General features: G+C 48.0%; 1 long non-coding RNA gene across 5 annotated transcripts; it reads right to left on the bottom strand.

The window, feature by feature from the left end:
- Positions 1-27658, bottom strand: LOC112660888 (uncharacterized). Of its 5 annotated transcripts, none has more exons than XR_007410016.1 (7): positions 23394-23470; positions 23067-23296; positions 11947-12138; positions 3300-10425; positions 2529-2679; positions 1679-1720; positions 1-711 (listed from the first exon to the last, which is right to left on the bottom strand). It is a non-coding gene; the product is annotated as an uncharacterized LOC112660888 (long non-coding RNA). The 5 variants fall into 5 exon arrangements; XR_007410020.1 differs by having other exon boundaries at positions 1-309; XR_007410017.1 differs by lacking the exons at positions 23067-23296; positions 23394-23470 and adding exons at positions 15055-15123; positions 15741-17285.
- Between the last annotated feature and the right edge of the window lie 123 nt (positions 27659-27781).

Raw genomic sequence — 27781 nt, 5'->3', positions numbered from 1 at the left:
TCTAGGAAACGGCGGGCCTGCTTTTATTTTTAAACTTCAAAGTTTGTCTTGGAGATAAAGTTCTATTTCCCCATGAGATTCTCAGGGTTCTGCATGGGTGTGAAGGAATCACGTAGCTCTCAGACAATTACTGGTAACCTTCACGGCCTGGGAGCTGTCGGATTGGCCTCCAGGCACGCACACTGGAGCATCGCAGGGCCTTGTCTTTGTTCTTCTAGAGATGAGCTGCTTCCTTCCACAGGGCTACGTATCAACCAGGATTTACTTCACCATTCTGATTGCTTTTTCAAATATACCCCACTTACCGATCTAGTTCAGTTTAATGGGAATAAGACATAGAGGGAACCAAAAGAAAAAATTCAGCGAGAAAAATTATTTTAGAAATAGAACAAATAGGTCAGTGGGAATCCCAAGTGCTCATTATTTGACTAATAGGTTCTTTGACTGTTGTGACACATAAAAGATGAAAGGCAAATGAATAAGGTGGGCTATTTAAAAATTGAAATAGAAAGGCCCTCTGCTCAGGGCACCTGGGTGGCTCAGTTGGTGAAGTGTCTGCCTTCCGCTCAGGTCCTCAGGTCGTGATCCCAGGGTCCTGGGCTGGAGCCTCCATCAGGCTCCCTGATCACTGGGGAGTCTGCTTCTCCCTTTGCCACTTCCCTGCTCATGCTTGCACACATGCGCTCTCTCTCTCTCTCTCTGAAATAAAATCTAAAAGAGAAAAAAAAAATGAAAGGTCCTCTGGGCTGGGGGAAAGCTGCCTACTGTGGGTCCGTGCTAGCGTGCTCTGAAATTTCTCCAGGACCATCTGCCCCTTGCCGTCCTCCTTTCCCCCATCACTCACGAACATGCAGAAAGACAATGTCCCTCTCTTGTTCAGCACGTTCAGCATGAGGAGCCACGCACCCACTGGGGTCCAGCTACTGTGTTCAGACTTGGCTTAGACCCTCAGGTCTTTCGGTTTCACCCACCTCCCACCCCCACCTCCCCCGCTGCCTTTTCTGCCACAGCCCACAACTCCTATTTCCAAGTCCTCTGGCCTGCCCCTTACCCCAACCCCAAATCCTTTCCCCGGCCCTCTTGCAGAGCTCTGTTCGCCTGATGGGTACTCCACTCCCTGTGAGTTACCATGTCTCCAGATCCAAACACATTGGGGATTCTACTTCTAGAAGCGTGTGATACATCAGAGTAGCTTTCATACTTTGGTGCTGGTGACCTACAGCCTGGTGTACACACACACACACACACACACACGCGCGCGCGCGCACGTGGGCAAGCACACATACCCCTGAATCAAAAATTTCACAAAACAACACTTCTGTTTACTGTATGCAGTGCCTTCTGTTCCTTTTCTCCACCCTAGGCCACCCCCACATTTATAACATTCTGGTAGAAATCCACTAAACTGATTTCCCAATCCCCTAATAGCTTATGGTCAGCAGTTTGGAAAACCCTGGCTGAAATACTAATGAAAGGGCATGGAGGGCGCCCCTCAGCTCAGGGTTCCCACGGACCCTTCTTCTCCTGCCCTTTGCCCCACACCCCACCTGCCACTTGTGATTAAATAACAGTTTAACGTCTCTAAACCCCCTTTCACTCAAGGACTAACTCAATTAGGACTGAGCTAGTGGGAGCCTGAAGCAGATTAAGGGAAAACAAAGGAAGCTTTGGGGTTTACCTTCAGCTTTTATGTTTGCAGGAGCCTTGCTTTCTTCCCATGCTGTAGTCCCAGGCATCAAAGGGAAGGACAGAGCAGGAGGGAGGGAGGGGGGAGGGAGGCCAGGAGTGGGGACAGAGAGGGGGAGAGAAGTCAAGAGGGAGGAAGGGAGGAGAGAGGAAGAAGGGAGAAGAGAGCAAGGGAGGGAGGCAGGAAGGAGGGAGGAGGAACCCCCCTACCCCCCACCCCCACACACGTGCTCCCTCACCTGCTGAGGGCAAGCAGTGCCAGAGCTGCTCATGCACACCTTGCCCTAGTCCATCTGTCCAAGGTGAGCCATGGCTTTCCCCTGGGGGGACTGTGACAACATCTTTCCTTTCTCCTTCCCTCCTGCCCTTCTCTATCAGACTGTCTATCCTGTCCACAAATGATCGCGGGATTTGCACTACGTGTTGGCTCTCCCCACAGGAAGAGGACCCAGAGGAGGACAGGCAGCTCCCCAAAATCTCGGAGCTGTCTGGGCCTGACAGTCACCACATGGGAATGGTGAGGGTGTTCAGTGGAGGAGAGAGGAGGGCCAGGTGCTCTCGGGCATATGGTCAGAACTGATCCTCCACTGTCTTGGCCTGTGTGCTTCTGGGAACTGTTGTGGGCATGTGTGAATGTCCTCTGTTGTGCATTTCTAGGGCACGCTCCAGGAGTAGACATTCTTAGGGAGATGTGGCGGTATAACCCAGAGTAGCCATGGACACTGCTCTCCAAGCCCCTCTGACTATCAGGGCACCTAGCTCCCCCTCCCACCCTCCCCTAGCAGTTCAGCCAGTCATCTGTGGGGCAGAGAGCGGAGCACTCCCCACCCCTGTTGCCTTACCTAACACAGCTCTAGGCACACAGAGTTGCTTGGTGAACATTGCTGAATCTGTTGAAAGGGTCCATTTGGGCCTCTTGCAAATCTGATTCTTTCTAGTCCAGGGCCATCCAACAGAATTTTAATATGAGCCACATGTGTCATCTTACATTTCCTAGTAACCACATGAAAGAAAAAAGAAAGAGGTGAAATCAATTTTAGTAATATTGCATGTTTTATTTAACTCACTATATCAAAAATGTTATCACTTCAACGTGTAATTATTAGTAAGATATATGTAAATTATTATATAAGATTATTCATAAAATTTTTATGTTCTTTCTTTATTTGAGTACTAAGTCTTTGAGATCCAGTATGTGTTTTCCATGGCGGAACATCTCAATTAGGAACTGCCACACCTAAAGTGCTCAATAGCCACATGTGGCTTGTGGCTGCTGTCCTGGGCAGCAGCTCTAGACTCTCCCCAGACCTCAGAGTGACTGGGGCAGAGACCAGGCTTGGTTTAGAAGGAAGGCAGTGAGTGGAGCCATCTTGTCACAAGTTACACAGCAGGCTGCTTCCAGGAACTTTGCCACTGCAGCACCCCCAAACCCCTAGAATCCTCCTGACTTCCCTTCCCCACCCAGCTCTGTCTCTTGGGTGGGGACAATGGCAGGAGAAGAAATAAAAGGAACTAAGTGAGGACTTGGCAACATATGAGCATCTGTCACAGACCATCTGGCTGCCCCTGGTGAGGAGCCCATGCTGACCCCATGCCCAGCATAACCCCATTACCTGTAGAGAGCCAGCCTAGAAGCACACCCCATCAACATGCACATCTCTGCTGGCCACATTGGCTTAAGGGTAGTGACAGCTGAGTTCAATGACCATATCCACAATGCAGTTTCTGAAGACTTGCAGCCTTCAATCAATTTAGGTTGTCTTTTCTGGGACAGTGGAGACACACACAGATTGGCAATCCAATGTGAGCTCATTTTATTAGAAATAATCAACCATATGGTACTTTGCGACAAGTTGACATGCCCTTTGTATAATCAGTGTTGTTCAGCCTACTTGGTTATGAGCTGGATCCTGGCGCCATTCTCCCTGACAAGAATTCATTACCATCCTGTGAGTGAGTCAACCTTTACAGAAGGGAAACCTTTACAGAGCAGAGTGCAATGCCAGCTTGTCATATGCTAGACTGCTAGAGCCTCAGTTCCAGAATGTTAGATCTGGAATTCCTTACTTCTCTCCTAGTTCTGGGGTTTTCAATTTTCCCTTGTAAGTACAAAACTTTCTTTCAAATGAAAGCTTATGGGGGCCCTGATAAAGAAAGATTCTTCTGCAGAAGCCAGGAGATGGGCACAGAGCTCCCCCTCTCTTCTTCTTCCCCAAGCATCTCTGTGTGGCCAGAGCTGGCTTGAAAATCAACAATTCTAGGCAAACCATTCATAGTACACATCAGATAAGCAAGGCCCAGAGTCATTGTGGGTGACATGGTCACACAGTGCTGTGACAGATCAGAACCCACCCTCACATTCTAAGACCTCTATTGTACTGCTATATTCTTCCAGAAAGTTCCATGGAAGATCTTTACCAACAGACAAGTGATCTCTTACTTAGAAACAAGTTATCGAGAGGATGGTTAGGATTTATATAGCATCAAGAGCTATATGGGAGGCCTCATGCAGTGGATTTCACATACATTTTCTTTGTCCCTTACAAAGACTTAAAAATTTGATTATTGTCTTCATTTTACTTCATTTACTGAGGTTTGGCTATGCTACCCACACATAGCCCTTCAAGGCCATGAAAACCATTGGCCATAATGGTTGGGTTTGAACTTGGCCTGTTCCAGACCCAAACTTAACAGCTCAGATGCTGCTCCCACACATCCCAGAGCTCTGGGTGTGGAACAGGTGAATAGAAAACACATTATATTTTCTCACAGAAAAGGTATCATTAGTGGTAGTTAGTTTCTAGGCCACCTCACAGAATTCAAAATGTAATCAATATGGTGCTACCACCTTAGTCCAAACATGGTCATCCCCCCTGGACCTCAGGAGATACTGGAAGCCCTAAGTTCTGCATCCCCAGAAGCTGCCAAGTGGCCTGAGCCCCAGAGTCTGTGGAGCCTGGCCCTTGGAGGTCTATTAGAAAAGAAATTGGATGCCAGCTCCTGTGAGGTTGGAGGAAGTTTTGATGCCAACAGGCAAGGAGAGGCCTCGTGGGGCTCTGGGGGCAACTTAGAAACAGCACAGGAGGATTCTAGATAGGGGTGTGGATGTTGGCAAAGACTCAGGCTAGGGTAGGACAGGAATGGGTGCAGCTCTCACTGGACAGTGTGGTCTCTGTGTGTTTAACTGTACTTGGCAGGTGAGGAATGGGCTGATCAGCTGGTCCATGGGCAAAGGCCTGAAAACCAGGCCCTGGATGCAGGCATGACATCTGCTCAGAGAGACTGTCAGGGATGTGTATACTCCCCAGTCTGCCTCACAACCTGCTTAGAATGTCCCTGACCAGCTGCCACCACTATCCTAGTTGAGAGGAAGAGCATTGGCCAATGTCAAAGACCACAGAGGTGCAAAGGAAGTCCAACCGGGGATCAGTGACGATTTCCTGAGGTCCTGAGGAAGGTGCTGGAGCTCCCCAGGAGGCTGACTGGCCTCATCTTTAACAAAATCTCAGGACCCGACTGTCAACTGTTGGACTGTCGGACTGTCACTGTCACTCTAATCAGGAGACCCACCCTGAGAGCCTGTTGGGCCAGGCGGCCTGAGCCAAGACAAACACCGCATGAGCTCACTGGTCTGAGATTGCAGCTTGGATGTGCTATCTGAAATGTGGACTTTGGACTGCGGTCTTAACCAGAAAAAAAAATACACATGAAATCTTGAAACAAAAGAAAATGTTAACTTGAAACATTTCACTTTATCTTAGAGCTATTCAGATCCAAACATTGCTCATGGCAAAGCCAAAATTTTAAATGGGCCTTTGGGAAAGTAGTAAAATGAGGGGATTTCCAGAAATGGACAAGAAGATTAGAGTTTGTAGTACACGAAAATTGTTAAAAGGAAAAAGGTGACACACCAACCCCAGGGCTTGATGTGAGCTCTGACGCAAGGGGGTCAGAGCACATAGGCCACCTTCCCTTCCACAGCCTCCGCTTGCCAGGATTCAGTTTTGCTTCAGTTGCTCTGTGCTCTCTCTCTCTGTGCTGCACAGGGATAGTTCAGAAAGCGGGAAGACAGAGTGGTAAAAGGGGCAGCAAAGCGTCTGCTCCTGGGGACAGCAGACTCAGAGAGGGCTGTTCCTCAGAGCCAGCAGGCAAGGTCTAGGGCCATGAGCATCCTCCTGCATTTGCAGGACAATAGATCATACTCTTCCTACATTTAAGGGTCTTTCCCTTTCTGGCAAAAGAGCAATTATGAGTGGAGAGTGTTAGGCCTACCTGGTAAGTTGAGGCCAGACCACAGAAAGCCTTGAGAGCTATGGGAAAGTTAGGACCTTAGTTTGCAGGTGAATGTATATAATCACCTGCACATCTGTCGATGCTCTCCAGCAGTCTATATTCCCATGAGAGAGACAAACAAGTACCTAACAGATTTAATTATGACTTTTGTAAGCTCTACCAAGGAGAAGTACGAGTTGCTCTGTCAGCACAGAATGAGGACAAGACTTCCTCTCTGGTTGCCAAAAGGAGAAAGCTCAGATTTGGGGAAATGGAACATTAAGTTTAGATTTGGAAATGTTAAGCTTGGAGGGCCTATAAATTGCAGGTGGCAAAGTGAAGTAGGCAGTGGAAATTTGGTTAGCTCTGCCAATCTGGAGCTCAGCACAGCAGAGATTTATAGATGTGGGTGGAATTAAAGCTCTGGACAGAGACACAAGTTGCTTAGGAAGGGCTATAGAGAAATGAGATGATCTATAATGGAGTCTTCATGCTAACACTTAAAAGTTGGGTAAAGGGGTGCCTGGGTGGCTCAGTCAGTAAAGCATCTGCCTTGGACTCAGGTCATGATCCCAGGGTCCTGGGATGGAGCCCTGTTCAGACTCCCTGCTCAGTGGGGAGCCTGATTCTCCCTCTCCTTCTGCCCCTCCCTCAGCTTGTGCGCTCTCTCTCTCTCTCTCAAATAAATAAATAAAATCTGTTTAAAAAAAAAAAAAAAGTTGGGTAGAAAAGGATAAATCAGCAAGCAAAACCAAGGAAGCCTATGGTGTCTGACTCATTAGTTACTGTATTCCCCAGAACTAAACTCAATGCACAGAGTGAGTAATCAATAAATAAGAATTTATTGAATTCATAATATGTATCATCTCAGCTCTCTTTTCCTATGGAGGGACACTAGGCTTGTATTAATCAGCTATTGCTGTAATGGTGCTGTGTAGAACAAATGGCCCCAAAACTCAGTTACCCTCCAGCTTCAAACCCAGTTCCAGTCTATTCCACACGGCCCATTTTGAGGCTGAGTCTGAGGGACAATGGTTTGTTGAGGCACGCTTTCTCATGGCAAGTGCTTTTAGAGCCATTGTCCACAACACACCCACCCAAATTCTATCAGGAGTCATGGCCAAGCCTGAAGTCAGGAGGCAGGTAGTAGATGAGAACGAGCATATGTATAAGCTTTAGAGACAGAGAGATCTGGATTATGAGTTCCAATCCCAATTGTACCATTAGTAAATGCTTGAACTCAGCCAAATAACCTATCTAAGCCTCATTTTCCTTACCTTTAATATGGGTGGAATAGAGGCAACTGGGTGGTGCAGTTGGTTAAGCTCAGCCAAAACTATTGGTTTGGGCTCAGGTCATGATCTCAGGCTTATGAGATTGAGCACCGTACCCGGCTCATGCTCAGTGTGGAGCATGCTTCAGATTCCCTCTCCCTCTGCCCCTCCCACTCATGTTCTTTCTCTCTTTCTGTCTCTCTCTAAACTAAATAAATAAATCTTTAAAATGGGTATAATATTAGGTTCTTTCAGGAACTTTGAGGATTGAACATAATATACACAAAGCACCTGACACGTTACCTGACACATAGTAGGTATCCAATACTCAGTAGCTACTATGGTCTGTGACCTCCCTTCTAACCTTAGTACTGAAGAGTAAAAGCTCAGCTATGTTGATCAGTTACCTGCTCACATCTGAGGCACAGCTGTGCCTGTATCCCCCAGAAGCTCAGTGGTAAGGCACATTCTAAATGAAGCTTCTGCCGAGGATGCCAGTGCCCAGGGATGGGGAAAGAGGCAAGGAAGATGATCAAGAAGTCTGAGGCAGAGGCCAACACAGCCATTGATTAAATGCCTCCCAGTTTGCTGGAGTTGGTGTTTCGTTTCGATCTGGGCTAGGCCCACACTTTTGCCTGAACACATCCTCACAAGAAATCTTGCTTCCCAGGCCCAGGCTTTAGTTCTGCCTCTGTCTTGAGTAAGACCAAAATATTAATGAGGAATAAAATTCTGCAGGCAGACAGCTTTCCAAATGATGCTTTTCCCAGATTGCATCTGAACTAGACCTTGGCCTGAAATGTAATATCCAGAGCTTTCTTTATAGCTTGTGAGGCTTTTTTCCATGAATGCTCATGTAAAGATGAGGAATTCATAAGATCCAATGAAATGTCTGGCACCGGTCCCAGGTTTATTCACTGAAAGCTCTATTCTTTTGTTCTCATCCACTATTTAGTAAATTACCAGCCAAGCTATCAGATGGGAAGTGTTGTTGTTGTCATCCTCATTTCATATTGACCATTCAGTATGCTTGTCTTTATAACTCTTAGGAAATGTGTTTCTGTAATTCAGCACTCTTTCTCAAATCTCCAGCAACAAATTTTATTTGACCTTAATTCATTCACTCCTCTGGTATTTACTGAGCACCTACATGTGTCAGGCACCATGCTAGGGGTTGGGAATTTACAGTAAATAAATATGCAACCACTGCCCTTGGGGAGAAAATTAGACAAGGAAACGGAGGCCCAAAGAGTAGAATATTTGTCTAAAGGCACACCACAAGCTTGAGCCAAGATGGGAAGTCGTATATCCGAACAGGACCAGCTACATAATTCGCAAATGTGGTAAATGAAATTATGAGGCTCCTTGTCCAAAAGTTATTAAGAATCTTGAGACACTGACAGCAGAGAACTAAATCAAATACAGGTCCTTCTGTCTCATGCCCATGCAACTGGCCTGTTCTCTGGATCGTATTTTTGAAATCAGTTTCTACTAATTCCATAATTAAATGAGTATGGAAGATGGGGGTGCTACAGAGGAAAGACGGAACCACACCAATAATGTCTCAGATAAAGAACAAGCAGGAAATTCACATATGGTATTTCTGTTTGCTGGCCTGTTGTCAAAGTTAAATGTTTAGATAGTGTCTTGCCTCGATAAGTCCTTAGCAGAACACCACAGTTTGAATTTCTGAATGCTTTCATCACACACAAAGGAGTTAGAATTTTCAAACACACTTATCTGTGTATAGACTCTGAGGAAAAAAATCTTACATTTATGGCCAAACCAGCCCACTGTACAAATTGGTTGGTGGTTTGTGCACTGGAATATTAGCACAGGCTACTCTGTGGCATTTCTGGGGTCTCTCTTTTAAAAGGGAACATTAGCTACCAAGAGAAGGGAGCTCAAAACAACTCTTTAGTAGGATAGACCAGTTGTCCCAGGAGGTTTTGTTCCCTCCTTCTGGTTCCTGTGGAGGCAGGTCTTGGGACCTTTGGTGGGGGCAGTCCTGCCAGAAGTCCTTGGGCCAGGCCTCAGCATCAGCTAGGGATGTGGTATCTGGCCGCACTGGGAGCTGTTCCCCACTCGGCCCAGATATCCTCTTACTCATTTTAAAGGTTTACACACTGTATCTGTTTCAAGTTTTCAGGCGACAGAGCCAAGAGTGACACCAAACATCCGTTGAACTCCTTGTCTTATAAACACAAGTTGAGGGGAAGAGGAGTCAGCTGTTAAAAAAGATCTTCTTCCTCTGCCTCTTCTTCCTGTCTCATTTATCTCTCATCAATTCTTCCATCTAAAATTCATTTTTGGAAGCTCACAAGTCGATTTCTCAGCAGCAGACAGAGCACTGAAGAAAGGGATGACAACAAGAGTGGGACTCATTGCCTCATTCTCAGAATTCTGTACATGCATGTTCAAGAGGAGAGCCCTGGGCACCATCCTGGGCCACAGCAGGAGTTTAAATGAGTTGGATTCAGGAGGCTCTGGAACCAACGGGAAGCTCCTGAGTCCTGTTCTCTCTCCAGCTTTGCTATTAATTGGCTGTCCAGTCATGAGCAGGGAGTGAGTTAACTCCAAAGGCAGCAAAGGGATGGATGGGTATCAGATGACCTTCTCCACAGGGGGTTGTGAAGGGTTTCAGAAGGAGTTTGCCAAATTTTGAGCTCCTTGAAAGTGATAATGAAGCCAAATCCTTGAGTGTATTAGGGCAGGAGGTAAAGGGGCAGTCCCTTTGAGGAGTGAGGTGAGGTGGGCACTTCTGTGCCACTTTAGGGATGGAAAAACAATCAATCTTCCTCTGCCTCCTCTGTAGCATGTGCACACATACACACACACACGCAGATGGGTAAAACAACATAAAACAAAATTAATAATGATAATAGTAACAATAAACTAGAAGTTTCTATCAGACTGATAAACTCACTGTAGAGGATTTAAAATCGTTTTGGGTAAAGTTTCCCAGGAAAAGGAGAGTCATCCTTTACTATAGTTTGTTGTTGCTGTTTTCCAGAAGCACTGTGGGCCCCTTTACAACCACCGTCCTTAAACTTCTCATTAAGACATCAGCATGAAGTGCGATCAGGCACTTGTACTGGAGGGCCCTTGCAGATAGTCTCAGGATGCATGGCAACCGGCCCAAGGGCTCATGTGTTTATTCTCCATATCCCACAATAATTTGAAGAGGTTTCAACTGAAATAAAGATGGAGAAATGTTAACACATAATTAAAGATTTAGTTAATATGATAAAATTCATATTAAAGCTCAAGAGGCCCCACATAACCAAACAATCTAGAAAAAGAACAATTTTGGAGCTCTCCTATTTCCTGATTGCTAAATTTACTATGAGGCCACAACAAAAGCCAAATAGTATGAAACTGACATAAGGATAGACATATAGACCGTGAAGTAGAATAGAGTCCAGAAATAAACCCTTGCCTATATGGTCAGTTGATTCTTAACAAGGCTTCCAAGGTCATTCAGTAGGAAAAGGACAGACTACACAAACCATGCTGGGAAACTTGGATAGCCACATGCAGAAGGATGAAGTTGAATTGAACCCTTACCTTACACTGTATGCAAAAAATAATCTGACTTGGTCAAAGGCCTAAACATGAAAACTAAAACTATAAAACTCCTAGAAGAAAACATAGGGAAAAATCTTCCTGAGATTGGTTTTAGCAATGGTTTCTTGGAAATGGCACAAAAAGCACTAGCATCAAAAGAAAAAATATATAAATAAGACTGCTGCAAAATTTGTTGCATCAAACAACACTACCATGGGAGTGAAACCAAAACCCAAAGAATGGGAGAAAATATTTGGAAATCATGTATCTGACAAGGGATCAATATCCAACATATATAAAGAGGTTTTAAAACTCAAAAACAACCAACCCAATTTAAAAATGGGTAAAGAACTTGAACAAACATTCCTCCACAGAAGATCTACAGATATCCAGTAAGTCTGTGAAAAGGTGCTGAACATCACTAGCCAGTAGGAAAATGTAAATCAAAACCATAATGAAATACCCCTTCACATTTATTAGGATGGCCGTTATTTTTTTAAAAAAGAAAAGAAACAAGTGTTGAGGAGGATGTGATCAAAGGGGAGCTCTGGTGCATGGCTGAAGGTCATGGATCCACACGCCACCCCCATGAATCCTCTCTCTTTCTGAGGCTTAGGCTTTTGGAAAGAAGAGTCAGAAGACTTTAATCCCATCTCTTCCTCACCTGCATTGCCACCCTGAGGGCACAGGACTCAGAGCCTAATCTTTACTAGATTTAGGGGAGGGATCTGAAATGTTACACAAGTCAGGATCTGAAAATGTTACCCATCCATGATGGTTCCATTTCACAGGTGGTAAAATCATACCTAGAGGATAAATGATGTCTGCAAGCTCATCAGCTGGCAGGGGGCACTGTGCAAGGTTGTCTGTCTCCTGATGCCAAGGCTGGGTGCCTTCCATTGCACTCGCCAGCCTGAGACTGAGGACAGCCTGCCTGGGACCCACCCTGAGCCTTGTCCCTATACTCCAAGGCTGGGAAAGCGCAGCATCCCCTCCCTTTCCTTTCTGGCCCCATGGGCTGCTGTCTTGCAGCTGTGTGGGGTGGGCCTGCCCACTCCTGCTAATTCGACACAGCTGCCCCACCAGCATCCCTGGAGTCGGCCGAGAATCTGTTCCAGGAACACATGTGGTTTCTCACTGAACTCACAGAGTGAAAGTCTCTCCAGCTGGGGGGCCGGGATATGAGGCTGATCAGCAGGTGACACACTGGGGCCGGTTCCTGCCTCCGGTGTAGAGGTTCCGGTTTGCTGCTTCTCATCAAGACCCAAAGAAGCAGAGATGGTGCTGGCAGAGCACACACTCCCACTGTTTCATCTTTCCTCTGCAGAGACCGAGACCACTTAAAAACAAACAAAAACAAAACTTAGCCTTTCCTCCATCACCCAAGTACAGCATACTCACTGCTGACCTTTGGAAAAGATGGGTACATAGAAGCAGAAAAGATCACCTAACCCACTCTGGCATCGTCTGGGCACATTCCCTGCTGACTTTCATGGGTTTTATCCATGGCCTACTCTTATTCCCCTGGCCTCCTCAGGCCAGGCCCAGGCCTTCTTTGATATACAACAAAGCTAACAGATCAGGAAACTACCATCAAGGAGAAGATAGTTTGTGGCCCACAGATTCCAGAAGAAAGGGGCACACTACGTCACCGAGGGATCATGTAGGACACTCAGGGAAGCATCGGGGTGGGTCGGGAGGGTTGTAAGAGCAAACGTGGGCAAGAGCCTTTTACTATGGTTTGGGCAAAGGCATGGGAGAGGCAGGGCAAGCAGGCTGAGGTTTGGCTAGCATGAATAACTTCAGGGCTTGGGGACAGAGGCCTGTCCCTTGTTTTCTGATCCCTGGCCCTGGGCACTTAGGGCAGGCAGATAGTAGCCCAGAACGAGAGCTGGATGAGGAGGTGGGAATGGGGTGTGCTCTGGATTGGCTGCTTTGCACTGGGAAAGCAAGACCTTTGGGTGAGTTGTTTACTATCTTTAGGAATTGACTAGCCCCGGGAGGAACAGTCCTTCCAGGGTCAACAAGGCCCCAGATGACAAAACATCAGAAAACCAAAAATAAAAGACACATTTAATTCAGGACAAAAGCCACCTGGAGAGGGGGACTTGACTCCCTAGACAGTGCTGGCTGCATTAGGTACCCTGCCCCTTCCTCCCGGAACCCTCTGCAGGAGAGGTGAAAGGCAGCCCTAGGCAGAGTAGAGGGGCCATCCCGCACCTTTCTTGCCACTCTCAGATGGTAAGGCACTTGGGCCCTTGCCACCCAGCACCCCACAGAACCCTGAGTGCAAAGGCTCTCTTCTGTGTGTTCCCAGATTGCACTCTCAGGACAGAGATGGAAACCCATGAGGACGGGGCCAAAGTGAAGGTCAATATCCCCCCCTCCAAGCCCTGTCACTGGCCAAGCACAGATCTCTTCCTTCAGGCCTTGTTCCCTCCCAGGATGCTTGTCGGCGCTCAGTCTGCCCACAGGGCCACCAGACTCCCAGAGATGAATGTGGTCCTGACGCAGGACACCCTACAGGTTCCCCCTCAGGACCATTGTGGCCATGGAGTTCCCACTATGTAATAGGTGATTTGGGAGTGTGCCTTTTTTTACATAACCTCAAATCATAAACATTTCCTATGTTTATTAAGAACTCTTCATAAAATCATTTACTTATTTGCATAATCACCTCCTGTGAGCATATCCCTGTTTCCTACACACTCCCCCGCACCTCCCCCTCCCCCGCACTAGACCTGGGAGGAAAGAGAAGCTTCTGTCAGGTGCTCCTAATGCTTGCTTGCTTCCTCCTAAAGCTACACATGCTCACGCACAGTGACAACGGAAGAAATTAATGAGGAGGCACCTTGCAATCATGCCAGCCTGAGTGTACAAGCATATCTCCCTTCCCAAGGCTGGCTATCAGCCAAGAGAGCCTGTCTTGGAGCTCAGCAGAATGGGTGAGGGCATAAAGCTATCCTTTGTGTCTTGTTTTTCTTCTGTGGAAATGCAGCTGAGTTCTCTGAACCAGCCTCCCAGTATACCCAGGCTAGTATTCTTACTCCCAGAATAACAGGTATTTTGTTACTTCTTTTGTCCTTCCAGGCACCCAGCTCAGAATGAGGCATGCATTAACTGCCATTCCTTGAAGGAAGCCTGTATTTTACAGGGAAGTACACTAAGGGATCAAGCATAACATCTGCTGAGTGAGAGCCAAGCAGCAAACTGTGGACAGAACACCTGCCCAGATCCACATCCTCATTGCCCTTAAGGGTGAGCATTCAAGGTCCCTGACCTACCTAAAACAGAATTCAGACAGACAGAATTTGGACAGAGCCACTGGGATTCACTTGAACATGAGAAGTTCAATGTGAGAAGGATGGAAGATGTTAAACTCAATGAATATTTAAATAAACACGTTTTGGCTTACTAAATCCTACAAATAACTTTTAATGAGCCTCAAAGTCATATTATGAATTAACTTCAATTAATGAAGAAAGGGGACTGAGGGGAGAAGAAAGAAAGATTCAGGGAGAGAAAGGATCAAACTGAACAGAGAGAGAAGTGCAGAGTAGAGGGAGCTGGCAAGTTGCAGGCAGGGGCAGCCTGGAGGAGGCCCAGAGGAGAACAGGAGTAAGAGGCCAGGAGCTGGGGAGACTGGTCTGTGCCCTCATTGCTGCTGCTCCATCTGCTAGCTCTAGGACCCATACCCTTCTTTGCCAGCTAAATGGCCAATTAATAATTATCCAGATTTCTATTCTCTCAAACATTCAGGAAGCCAAAGGCTGGCAAAGTGATTCAAAACAGAGAAGTTCAGCTGAGCCTAGAGTGGAAGCCGTCTTTAGAGCAGGGGATAAACTCAGCAAACCAATGATCAGCTCTGAGGTGCAGGCCAGGTCAGGGCCATCAGCTCCCAAGGGTGTCCAGGAACACCTTGGACCTTCTGAAAACTCAGATGCCAAGGGCTTCCTGGACTAACTCAGCATATTTATCTTATTATTAGTAATTCCATAGCCAAGAGTTTGGGTCCCTTCATGTACTTCCCCTACTCCTGATCCAGGCCCCCCATCCCCTACACATTCTATATTCACCACCTCAAGAGCCCTCCCCATCTACTAAAGAAGGCATACCCAATAAATCATAGTAACACCCAGCAAAGTGTGGAACTATCATGTAGGGGGTTTGAGGTTTCAAAAAATCTCCCATGGACTTTGGGTTGAGGCCCTAAAAATCCTAAAAATCACAACTATAAACAGAAGCAGACTAGTACCTCGTGTTTGGTTGGCACTCTACAGCTTTCAGAGCTTGTCCCCGAACCCTGGCCACCTCATGATTCCACCTGGTGGGAGAAGCAGGTGTGAGTCAGACATCTGGGTTTGATGCCTGATCCTGCCTTTTAGGAGTTCCATGAACTTGGGCAGGTCATTCAACCTCTCCTAGCTTCAGTGTTGAGTTTTAAAATGCTACAAAAACACTGCCTCATTCAAGTACTATTTTAGGGATAAAAGGCTTTAAGCTATCAATCTCTATAAATATGCTAGGATATCAGTTGAGAGGGCCCCTGTCTCAAGGGGTGGTCAGGGTGGGTGTGATTATTTCAGTTCAGTGGTCAGTGGTGACTCTTGAGGTCAATTGTGTGGGAAGGGCAGTCAGCAGGCAGACCATGACCATGAAGAGTAGGGATGCAGAGAGGGGAGCCATGGCCCAGCCATGAGGTCACAGGGACCACCCATCATCCTGGGATCCTGGGCCCAGTGAGAAAGCAGAAAAGGGTGGATATTGAGAGGAAGAATGAGGGAAGAAGCATTGAGACCAAACTCTGGCTTCACACTGTGGCCTGGGCAAGGCTGGCATCCGTCTGTGGTAGCAGGAGAACTTTCTCCAAACACCGATGGCTTCCTGCCAGACACCCAACACTATGAGAGCGAGGCTACCTCATCACATTTATCATCTCACCTGTTGCCACTAGCAAAGCACGTAGCAGAGGAGTTTTCTTGAATGATTCGGTGAATCAATGAATGGATCAATAAAAGAAGGTCTTGCCAAGATACCTTTTCTTTCCTGTCCCTTCTGAAATTACACAAAACCTGAGAGTAAAGTTGATATGGACCTACAAGGGGAAGAGACAGCATATCCAGTATTTTAAGTGTGATAAGTAAAGATGCTGAGAAAAAGGAAAACAGGAGCTCCTGGGTTGCTCAGTTGGTTGAGCATCCGACTCATAGTTTCAGCTCAGGTCATGATCTCAGGGTCTTGGGATCAAGCCCTGGGTCAGGCTCTGTGATCAGCCTCAGGATTCTCTCTCCCCCTCCCTCTGCCCCTTCTCATGCGTGCCGGTGCGCGCTCTCTCTCTCTCTCTCTCTCTAAAACAAACAAACGAACAACAACAACAAAACCTTAAAAAAGAAAAGAAAAGGAAAATAAAGAGAAAGGGAGTTTTAAAGGTCATGTATGTGCATGCCCCTGTGTGCATGTGTGTGTGGGAGATGGACAGACAGACAAGCCAATTGAGAGAGCGACAGAAGTACCCAGACAGGTGTTTCCAAGAATCCTGGCTCTGTAAGGCGCAAGGACTTGAAATCTTGGAGTTGACATCTATCTTCATGGTTTTCTAGAGAGCTCAGCTTGGTGAGCACCAGCTGGCTGGCAGGTGCCACGAGAGAGAAAGGAGCCTATGAGAAGAGGTGATCGATGGAGTCCATGCTTCATCTGTCACTGGGAAATTGATTTCAGCAAAGCCACTGCTGTTTAAGATCTGGCTATGGCCTATAGGGTCTTGAATTTCTTCTGCCAGCCATAAAACAGATGTACTCCAAGAGTGAGACAGAGCCTGAGAGCCCACGGAGGGCTTGCAAAGCCCAGGACCAAGTACCCAGGGGGTGCAGTCTAAAGTGGGAATTAGGCAAATATCTGTAAGAAGCCTTCTGAGCATCCAACGACTGGAGAGATGCCGCTACCCAAGGCCAGCCATGCTCTGTCCTTGGCTCACAGGCCCTCTTGTAAAATGAAAAGTGAAGCTGAACTGAAAGGAGGTGGTGCTCTTTGGGGTGTGCAGACTTGCTCTTGGCATCATTTCACACAGCTGAGGTGTCCCGTGGGCCTGGCCACCCAGATCTGTGACTTCATGCCCAGGTCATCCAAACTTTACTCCATAATAAAGCCATTGGGTGCTCACAGCGTTCTCTGCCCTTCACACTGGGTGGAGGGTAATGGCAAGGGCAGCACATTTCTCCAATCTGTGTCACAGTAAGAGCCTGTTTTGTCCCTGCTGCATCCAGTTTGTGGTTTTGCCTTCTGTCTTATCTACTAAGTCTCCCTTGGAAGAACAAGATCTGCTGCATGCCTCCGTTTTCTCCGGGCTTAACCCTACTGTGACCACATTCTTCACTGGCACAAAGACCCAGAGCGCTGGTCTGACAGCATTGAGTAGTTTGTCATGGGAGTCTGGAACAGGTGGCCCTGGGTTCTGACTCACGTCCATAAATGCACATACCAGACACGTGCACAAAACAGGCATGCCTCATCGACCTCCTTAATATCACAGAAAGACTTGAGAATTTTGTCTATAAAGGAGGTATATAAATAAGCATAGCTTTGATCATGAGCCTTTCCCATCAGCAGCTGCAGTAACAAACGCGAATCCGGTAGGCATTGTGTGGGACACTAAGAGACTGACTTGGTGCAGACGCTGGCCCAGGAGGCCTCTGGAAAGGACTTGCTATTGGATTTGCTGTGTTTTCCCAACACTTCTGTTTAGAGATTTCTTCACTGGCAAAGCACAGGTCGGTTCTGCCTTAATCAGACTCCGCTCTGGCTGGTAGGACCCAAGGACCTCCGCCTCTTCCAAGTACCCTATCTGTGCAGACATTTGTCCTGGGAACTCTCTCTTGCAGGTCGCCAGCTTTGTCCTCACAGCCATCCTGAGGGCCAGTAGTGCATAGCCTTTGTCACTTAGCAGAAGTAACAAAGTTCAGAGTTTGTAGTTAAGCTAAAACAGGAACACTTCTCTGTTTCCTCACCTAGCACCTTACTGAGACTCACAGTACAGAGGTTTATAGGACAATCAGGAAGTTGAGAAAGAACAGAGAAAGCAGTATAAGGACAGCATTTCCCTTCTGCCTTTGTCCCTAGCTTTTTTTGGTCTGCCAAGGAAATTCAGGGGACCCGGCTTCCTAGCTGTTTGGTTCCACAGGTCAGGGGTCCTTTGGCCAATGCTAGGACAGGGTGAGTAGGTGATGGATTTTGCTGCAGAAGGCTGAGCAGACACAGAGCACATGGGGGAGCCTGTCACGCCAGGGTCTGAGTGCCCACAGAGGCCGTGGGCAGGACCACACAGGGGAAGTCTCAGTGCATCCACCTGCACGGAGCCACAGAGCCCCCACGAAATAGGATTCAGCTATGCAGTAGATCCCAGATTCAACTGGTAAATGATGAAAACATAAAACATTTGCTTAAATCAGAATCCAGTTAGAAAATGAGGCCTCATTTGTGGAGGAAGGGGACCTAAGGACCTGGTGAAAGAGTTGCAGGGGTCAGGAGACCGTGGGCAAGGCAGCCCCAGGGTGCGGAGGAAGCTGGCAATGCACCACACTTCCCTACAGACCAGCAGTCCTCCCCTTCTTTGGGGCACAGCCCCCCTTAGGAGTCTGACTGAAAGGGATGGCCAAGCAACTAAGAAAACAGCACCTAGACCCTTGCTGCGTTTTTGCCTATTTTTCAAATTGCTTTGGACTTTCTTTGGTCCCACAGGTCAGGATGTAGAATCAGTATAGAGAGTGTAACAGGATGTCACGGGAGGACTTGCCCTGTTGCATTAAGATCTTTGCTGAAAAGGACAGTTTGTGAGCACCTGTGCATTGCTTTGTTTTAAAGATTTTATTTATTTATTCAAGAGAGACATAGAGAGAGAGAGAGAAGCAGAGACACAGGCAGAAGGAGAAGCAGGCTCCATGCAGGGAGCCCAACACGGGACTCAATCCCAGGACTCCAGGATCACGCCCTGGGCCGAAGGCAGGCGCTAAACCACTGAGCTACCCAGGGATCCCCTGTGCATTGCTTTCTAAAGAGACGTCCTCAAAATAGAGCACCTTCAAGAGGCGCCAAAAGTGGCCAAATACTAGTTCTTTGAATTTCAGCCCATCACCCGCCTCTAGCCTACTTACTGGGAAAATGAGTTCATGAGAGGGGTGTGAAGATGACTTTAGGGAGAGCTGAGTCCTGGGTATATTCTTCTGCCCCAGGAAAGGAGGTGCACCCTTCTCCTGACCCCTGCCCAGCCAAGGGTGGGGGCTTGAAAAGCAGTGGCCCCCCCACACGGTGGAGGCCAGCCAGCAGACAGGTCTTCACCTGAGGCTCCGCTCTCTCACCTGAGGACAAGCTGGGGACCAAACCAGGAGAGAAGATCAAAGGGAGAATCAAAGCCATTGAGGTGCTAGAGGAAGGAAACCCTTCCATCACACAGCAGAGGCAGGGGAGTGCTGACCCCACCTCCTGTCTTCATCTGCTTCTCCTTCCATCTGGGGAACCCTGGCTGCCAGCCTCAGCAGTGATCTCCTGACTCCCCACTCGACCCCAGGCCCCCCGAGCCTGACCCTTCTCTGCCCTTGGCCAACATCCACTGTGGCAGCAGCACCCCCTGGGCTCGAAGCCAGCTCTGAGCAGACGGATTTCACCCTTTTGTGAGGCACTCGGAGGCAGTCAGCAAACACTTCAGGAGAGGTTGAGACAAGTAGTAAGGCAGCTAGTTGGGCACAATCCTGTGGGGATCCGTCTAAATAGAGCCCAGACTAGTTACCCCAAGCTGGACACCTTTACTTCTTCCTACTTTTCCAGCTGGGTCCTGAAAGATACCAGGTGCCCATTTTTCCCAAACATATTACCTCCATCCTGGGCCATCCAATAGAAAAGGTAAGAATTTAGTATAATATCAACATGGGGACCCCAACGCTTTTCGTTTTTTAAGATTTTGATGATTTTCATTAAAAAAACTTTTTTGATATAGGCATCATGAGAAAAACCTCTGAATGTTTTGGGGTTTTGTAAATATATGATTCAGTGCTGTATTCGTTTTTAGTTGTGTGTGGGTGATGGGGGTGGGTGCGCTCAGGGCTCTCTGCACACCAGCTCCCAGAGTCCAAGAGTCCCGGTGAGGCGTCCAGATCTCTTCCTGTGTCAGGTCTGCTCCCATGCTGCACCCACAATGCCTGTTCAGCCCTCAGAAGGGAAGGGAGGCCCCAAGAGGTTTAGGAACTGACTCTCAGACCCCACATCTAGTGAGTAGCAGAGCCGGGTGTCAAGCCATGACAGGCAAGCTGCAGGGGCCCAATACCCTGACCCTCCTTTCTGAGAGCCTGCCTTGGGCGCACAGTCCCCGTTCTTCCTCCTGCCACGCTGGCCCAGCCGCACCCGTGTGCCAGCCCAGCCTAGGGGGTTGGGGGAGGACTTACACCAGGACCAGGCGGGCGCTGTGCTTGCACACTCTCCACTCCCACTTCCAGGAGAGAGCCCGTTGCTTACTGCACCAGCACACCCCTGAAGGTGCTGCGGGCCCTCGCCAGCCTGGGTCCTATGAGACCGTGAGCAGCCTGCTTCCATTCTCCAAGGTCCCATCTCCTCAGCTACAGACAGAGCGAGTAGGAGCTGTCTGGCCTAATGTCAGAACTTCAGTTAGGCTTAAATGAAAGGGAGGAGAAAACACTGGAGAACTCATCCGCGGATCTAGAATGCTGTACCAGGTGCTTATTAAGGTGGTACAGTCAGTCCATTTGGGAGCTCTGGGGACAGGAGGTCCCATCCTGGAGCAGGAGCAGGAAAGTGTAGCTCATGCTCCTTGACCTCCTGGATTAGCAGATCCAAAGAGCTCTTACCACCCACGTGAGCGCTCACTCAGACTCCTCAGGGGTGGTGATAACTTCCAGGCAGTCAGTGGCCTTGCCCTCATCCACAGGCCTGGGCTTCAGTCTTGGGGGCCTGGAGAGGGCCTGGGGTGGCATAGTTCATACACATGGCATTTTCACTGGGGGCAGCCTCATCCTTTTATATATAATGTCATTTTCCGTGGATCCCATGGCCTGAAAAAACTGAGAAACAACTCAGAATAAGAGGAGAGCAGGAGCTCTGGGCAGAAGCTGGACCTGAACACAAGGCAGAAGCCAGGACCTTAGGGCTGACATTCTGCAGAGTCAAATCCTGGGCCAAGGAGCGAGCATCTGAACCATCACGGTACAAATGGGCAGCTTAGGAAAACCAGACGCTCCTCTCCTCACAAGGCATCATTATTATCACACCCACCAAGACATCCCCAGATACAAATATTATTTGAAATGTGCAAAGGATGCATTCTCATGTTTGTATAAACATTGTTATTGTCATTGTCATTGCTTTGCCATTGTCAGGGGTTGGGACACTTTTCCTGCAAAGGGCCAAGGTGTAAGTATTTTTAGGCTTGTGCATACAGGTCATACAGTCTCTGTCACCACTACTCAAATCTGCCCCTGTAGCACAAGAGAAGCTATAAACAATAGGCAAATGAGTGGGCATGGGTTGTATCCCAATAAAACTTTATTTACAAAGGCAGGAGATGTGCCAGATTTGGCCCAGTGTCAAAGTTTGCCACCTCCATGCTTTATAATATGGCTTCTGAACAAAACCAGAGTGATTGCTCTAGAGACACAGGTGTAGGACAATTCTAGTACCTTCCCCCACCTGCCAACAAATTCCTACCTCCAAGTCCCTTCTGTGCAAAACTCCTGGAGCTACCCATAGTGCTGCAGAAACTTTCTCCTGATACCAGTCAACTCCTCTACACATGACACTAACTCAATGTGCCTGCCCGCCCATGAGACAGAAGGAGCCAGAAGTCCTAAAGATAGACAGCAAGCAGCAAGCAGAAAGGAGACCAGTGCTCTTTGCTGTTCAGATATGAGATTGTTCTTCTGGTTTTTCTCCAAAGAACCACACTGGTAATAAACAGATTGATGCCAATTAAAACAGGAAGAGAAAGCTGGCTCTGTTAACAGCAAAAAAGCTGATGGCAAGCATGTCCTGACTGGAAAACCCTCTGCTGCTTTCTTCTTCCTGCTAGGCAGCGAGGAAAGAGGTGGGAAGTGAGGCCACCAGGACTGAGCAGACAGGCCGGAAAAGAGGGCTGGTCCCTTCACGTGCCAGGAAGGGCTTTCTCCAGGACAGGATGCAAGACTAAAAACACAATTGGAGGGATTGAGTCTAGAGATGCTGGGTTTCAGGAAAAGGTCAGTACAATCTCATTTCCTTGAGATTGCGAAGATGAGGTTTTTAACTGCTTAGAAGGAGTGGAGGCAAGATTTCCTAAAGGCAGAGAAGCCGAGACTTCTTAACAGTTTTTCCCAGTACTATGGTGATAATCTCCACTGTGTAGATGAAGGTTATTTTTCGAATTTATTAAGAGTTTCCTAAGTAGTGCCAGGCACTGTGCTAAATGTAAAATCTCCATTTTACAGAGAAGGCAGCAAAGAATTGGAAGAGCCTGTCCAGGGCAGCCCGGGTGGCTCAGTGGTTTAGCACCACCTTCGGCCCAAGGCCTGATCCTGGAGTCCTGGGATGGAGTCCCATATCGGGTTCCCTGCATGGAGCCTGCTTCTCCCTCTGCCTGTGTCTCTGCCTCTCTCTCTCTTTCTGTGTCTCTCATGAATAAATTAATAAAATCTTAAAAAAATAATACTGGAATAACCTGTCCAAAATCTTAGAGAGAGAGAGAGAGAGAGAGAGATCATCTTAAGGAACTGGCTCACATCGTTGTGGAAGCTTGGTAAATTCAAAATCTGAAGGGCAGGCCAGTGGTTGGAGACCCAAGAAAGAGTCGCAGTTTGAGCGCAAAGGCTGTCTGCTGCCAGAATTCCCTCTTTAGGAGTAGGTCAGTTTTTGTTCTCTTGAGGCCTTCAGCTGATCGGATAAGGCCCACCTACATTATGGAGGGCAATCTGCTTTACTCAAAACCCACTGATTTAAATATTAATCTCACTCTAAAAATACCTTCACAGAAACATCTGGTATAGTGTTGGACCAAATAATCGGGTACGTGGCCCAGCCAAGTTGACACATAAAATCATAAATGCTGTCACAGCATCTACATTACCTGAGACCTTGTGAGAAACCTCAAATCAGGCTTCATCAGACCTACTCAGTAAGAATCTGCATGGAAAATTTGAGGAGCACTGATGAAGACCACTTACTCTGCTCCTTCTAAGACTTCCTCCTTGCTTCCCATTAACACCTACAACAATTCACTTAGTAACTTGTACTCACTGTTCCTCCAGTGCCCTTCCTACATCACAGCGAGGGAAAGTAAAGTCTGGATGTCCCATGGAGGGCTGAGCTGGAATTCCTGCACTCTGCTGTAGATCTCACTGATCCATTCTTCCCAAGCCTCCTGAGCTCCAGGCTGATGCCTTGGGATCCTGGAACACAACCTTTTTCTGGTCCAGAGGTACTGAGACATCTGCGGCCTTCCATCCTTCCCACTGGGACAGACGTCACTGTGGGATGGGAAGACGCTTGGGCTGTGAGTCAGGAGATCTGGACTCTGTTTCTGAGATTTCCAGCTCCCTATGTGACGACAGTTCCATCACTTACCTTTTCTGGCCAATGATTTTCTTAGGTATAAAATGAACGTTTTGTCCTAGGTCAGTGGCTTTTAAGTTCTTTTTCTGCAAAACCAATTGGATTCTTTTTGGTAAGTGAAATATTACACAGAACCCCAAAATGCATTAAGAAAAAAACTGGAGACTCATAATAAAGGAGAGAGGTTGGAGAATGGTGACTGAGCCCCATAGGGCTGCCCCTTCCTCTCTCAGTACCTGTGGGTGGCTCCCGAATGCAGGGCTGTAGACAGCACCCTGGGAGCCCTGCCAACACAGGGGAGGCTGACATCTCCTTCAGCCCCTGCATTCTGCTGCTGAGTCTGAGCCCCTTGCCCTGTCCTGGCCACAGTGGGGGTGAGGAAGTGTGCACCTGACAACCAAGTGATCAGAGTTCATATCCTCAGTTGTCCCTACTCACCCCTGTATCAGTCTGTAGGGCTGCCATAACAAAGTACCACAGACTTGACAGCTTTAACAGCAGACATTTACGTCCTCACAGTTCTGGAGGCTAGAAGTCTGAGACCAAGGTGTTGGCAGGGTTGACTCCCTCGGAGGCCTCTCTCCGCGGTGTGGTAGACAGCCATCTTCTCCCTGTGGTTTTATGGGTCATCCATCTGTGTGTGTCTGTGTCCCAATCTCCTTTTCTTTAAAGGTCACCAGTGAGATTGGACTAGGGCTCACTCTAAGTCTCATTTTAATTTAATCACCTCTTTAAAGGCCCTGTCTCCAAATACAGTCACATTCCGATGTGGTGGGGTTAAGACTTCAACATGGGAATGGGGCGTTAGGGGGGCACAATTCATAACAGCCCCTGTGGCACTGAGTGCTTCAGGGCTCAAGGCTTGCCTCCAGCACACTCCCTCAGACACTTCTTCTTCCATCACCCTCTCCCACACCCCATCAGGTGCCATGTCACTTGAGGAGGGCCCAAGGGAGAAGGACTGGCCTGACCTACGAGGGTAGACAATGGCATGGGGGCAAGGGGGTTCTGTGGCCTCTGAGGACTCAGGCTGCTTGAGCAGAGACACCCCTGCCGGCACATGGAGGGGCCAGAGCCAGGGTCTCAGCTGCTGATCCTCAAAGCTCAGGCAGGCGGTCAGCAGCCGGAAATAGTGTCCTTAGTTCTACTACACAATCTGGAATAGAAGCCAAGGTAGTCAGCCAGCCCCTCAAATCAGGCCATGTGGGGGCAGGGGACTGATGCAGCCTCAGTCACTGAAATGCAGGAGCACCCGGAGCAGGGCAGGAGCCCAGGACTCCATGTTCTGGCCTCAGTGTCCAGGCCACCCCAGGAGGGAGGATGCGGCAAAGACTGCCGACAAGCTCCCAGTAGCGATTCTCTTACTCTTGCCCTCTGCTAGGGCTTTAGCAGGGCGCAGAGCTGCCCAGCTAGACACTAAAATTTTTCATCTCCCTAGAGGTTGCGTTGGCATTGCCTAGCCTCTGGTCAATGGGAGGTGAGCAAGAGTGCTAAGTGCAACTTCTTGGTGGCACGCCTTAAAAATCCTGTCCCCCAACTCCACTTCTGTCCCACAGGCTACAATGCAGATGTGGCCATGTGGCTGAGGACCACAGCTGAAGACAGCAGAGCAGCAAGAGGAGGAACCTAGGTCTAGGAGGCCCTCATTGAGCCCACCCATCTGCCTGGACCCTCCCGTCTCTGGACTGCTACATGAGAGAGAAATCAGAGTCTGTTCTGTCTGGCCTCCTTGATACAGCAACACTCCCCAGCTAATTCTGAGGACAGGAAAGAAGAATGGGCTTAAGGCTGTTTCCATGCTTTCTTCCTGTCTTCCTAGTCTGGGACAGGAGCTAGAGTGTGACACTCAGGAGGGGATGGCAGAGGACAGAGAATGAACAGGGGAGGACCACCCCACTTGGCAGCATGCCAGGGGCCACTGTGAGATGCCCATGAGCCCTTGGGGAGCCCCTGGCTCCCATCCCCACGTGCCTGTCCTATTCCTGTTCCCCTTCCCTCTCCTCTGACATTTTCCTGACCTTAGACTCCCAAAGGCTTCAAGATGTCAACTATCTGGTTCAGTAAACTGATCTGTGCCAATGACAAAGGGCCCAGGTAAGGAAGCTCCTTTCTATTTCAAGTCCATGAATAATTATTTAGAATGCATTGCTGTTGGATGCTGCCCATTATTTCCATGTATGTTAAGAAAACAACGTATCTTCCTACTTCCATCTGTTAATATAATAAATTATGTAAATTAATTTTTATTAATATCAAAGTTATTTTGTTTTCCTTGGTCTTAAGAAGGAAGGGGATGAGAGATGGGGAAGACCCAAGGCCAAAGCCCAGTTCTTGAACCCTGGGCAGTGGAGTCTCTATGTTTTGACAGCACAAAAGGCCAAATAGAAAGATGTAGGCATATTAAGAATGAATTTTTTTAAAAAGATTTTATTTATTTATTTATTCATGAGAGACACAGAGAGAGAGAGAGGCAGAGACACAGGCAGAGGGAGAAGCAGGCTCCATGCAGGGAGCCTGACGTGGGACTGGATCTCCCGTCTCCAGGATCAGGCCCTGGACTGAAGGTAGCACTAAACCGCTGAGCCACCCGGGCTGCCCCAAGAATGAATTTTTATATAGTTTGAACTAGTTGACAATTTTCCAAGATAGATCACCTGGATCAAATGGGCGGTTTCCTCAGGGTGAGTAAAATCCCATCTAATAAGATTCTGTGCTATCTCCTTTATATGAGAATTTATTGTTTACCGCAGGGGCTTTTATGAACAAGAAAAATGTCATTTACTTGGGTGAGACACAGGAGACTGTTTAGTTTACCAAAAAAAAAAAAAAAAAGTCAAGGTCTTAGCTGTTTATTTTCTGGACAATAGGGCACCATAAAATGCCCAGAGACCTATGTCTCCAGAATATGAACAAGTCAGAAAACAGAATACTTCTAGGCCAGAGAAGTCCATAAATTTGTGCTTAACTTGATCTGAGGGTCTCTGCTCTTTGAATCTGAGGGCCCCATCAGAGCCTTGACGTAGGGTCAGTGTCATCTGTTTGTATGTTTAGGTCAAGGGACCGTGTGGCAGGGCCTCTGGAGAATATGGTGTGGCTCAATTGGAAGACACCCAGGCTTGTGTCACCCCGGGAGGGCCTGGCCAGAAGAGCCAAGGAGTGAGGAAGAGGAGGTTGGCCGGCCTTCACCTTCCTGATGTCAATATTTGGCGAGGCTGAGGCAGGAAGGGCAGGCACCAAGCCAGCCCAGAGAGGCCCGGCGTGAGACGGGGGCAGGAAAGAGCGAGGAGCAGTGAAAGCAGAACTCAGGCCACCGTGGAGGCAGGAGCACGTCTGAAAACAGTTTCGGATGGACCGTGGGGAGAGGTGATAAACAGAACATTCTGGGGTTCAGCTCTGCCTTTTTTGCTGCCACCCAAGCTAAGCAGCATATGGAAGAAATTTTATTTCTTCTCAAATGTTGATGCTAATTTTGAAATCTTTCTATTCTCACAAGACATCAAACTATATAATGGGAGAACACACAGATTGCTACCCATGTGACAGCTTTCCAAAGAAAAGCCCACATGCTCTGTGTTATGTTGTTCCAAACCCTGCACCGGGTGGGATGCAGAGCCGCCGTGGCGTGGCCCCCGCCCTTAGCTCTGACGCAGACTGGGGCTGCAGTATCTTTACGCCCCTTACACTTGTTCCCAAATGTTTCATGAGGTTAAATGTCATTCTACTGGGAAAAAACACCACCAGCAGTGCCTTCTGAGAAGTGGGACCCTAATAAGGCTGCTCCCTGGCTACCTCTTCAGAGAAATCCCCCTAAGAGTACATAGCAGCTGAACAGCAGTGCGAGAAACATTTAGCAAATTAGTCTTTAGAAAAAGTAAACATGAATTGAAGTACTATTTATATTAAGCATGTCAAAAGTCTCATAGTTGAGGAGCTGGTCCAGCCTCCAGCTCTCCCTGCTCCTCTCCTCCCTTCTCTCTTCTTCCTTCTCCTAGCATTATCTTAGTGGTCTTGAACTGCCAACTTCAACACACTGCTTCCGAATTTTTACCCACAAAATGAGTTTAATCCTTCAGTTACGGTGTAGCTATCTCTCAGATCAAAAGAAGTCACCCCGGACATTGCGCTTACCTGTGGTCTGGCCAGTCTGCACCTCTTCAGACCCGCCGCAGGACCACAGAGCAGGCTGTGCTCCTCCCTGCGGCCAGATCTCCAGCCCCACAGCTTCCCTTCCCACTGGGGCTTCCCTCATAGGCAGGTCACTGTGTGCCCAACTTGGTAACTTTCTGTTGAGTTATTGGACATGAACTGCTTGACAGCAGCAAGCATTTTCAAGGTCACCATCCTGGAAAGCAGTCTTTTGAAAGGATGGGCAACTTGGAAGTCTGGACAACAGAGACTGA

The sequence above is a fragment of the Canis lupus genome, chromosome 4 (assembly GCF_003254725.2).
Source record: "Canis lupus dingo isolate Sandy chromosome 4, ASM325472v2, whole genome shotgun sequence".
Classification (NCBI taxonomy): Eukaryota; Metazoa; Chordata; class Mammalia; order Carnivora; family Canidae; genus Canis; species Canis lupus.
Note: the sequence above shows the minus strand (reverse complement) of the source record. Positions and strands in the feature narration are given on the sequence as shown.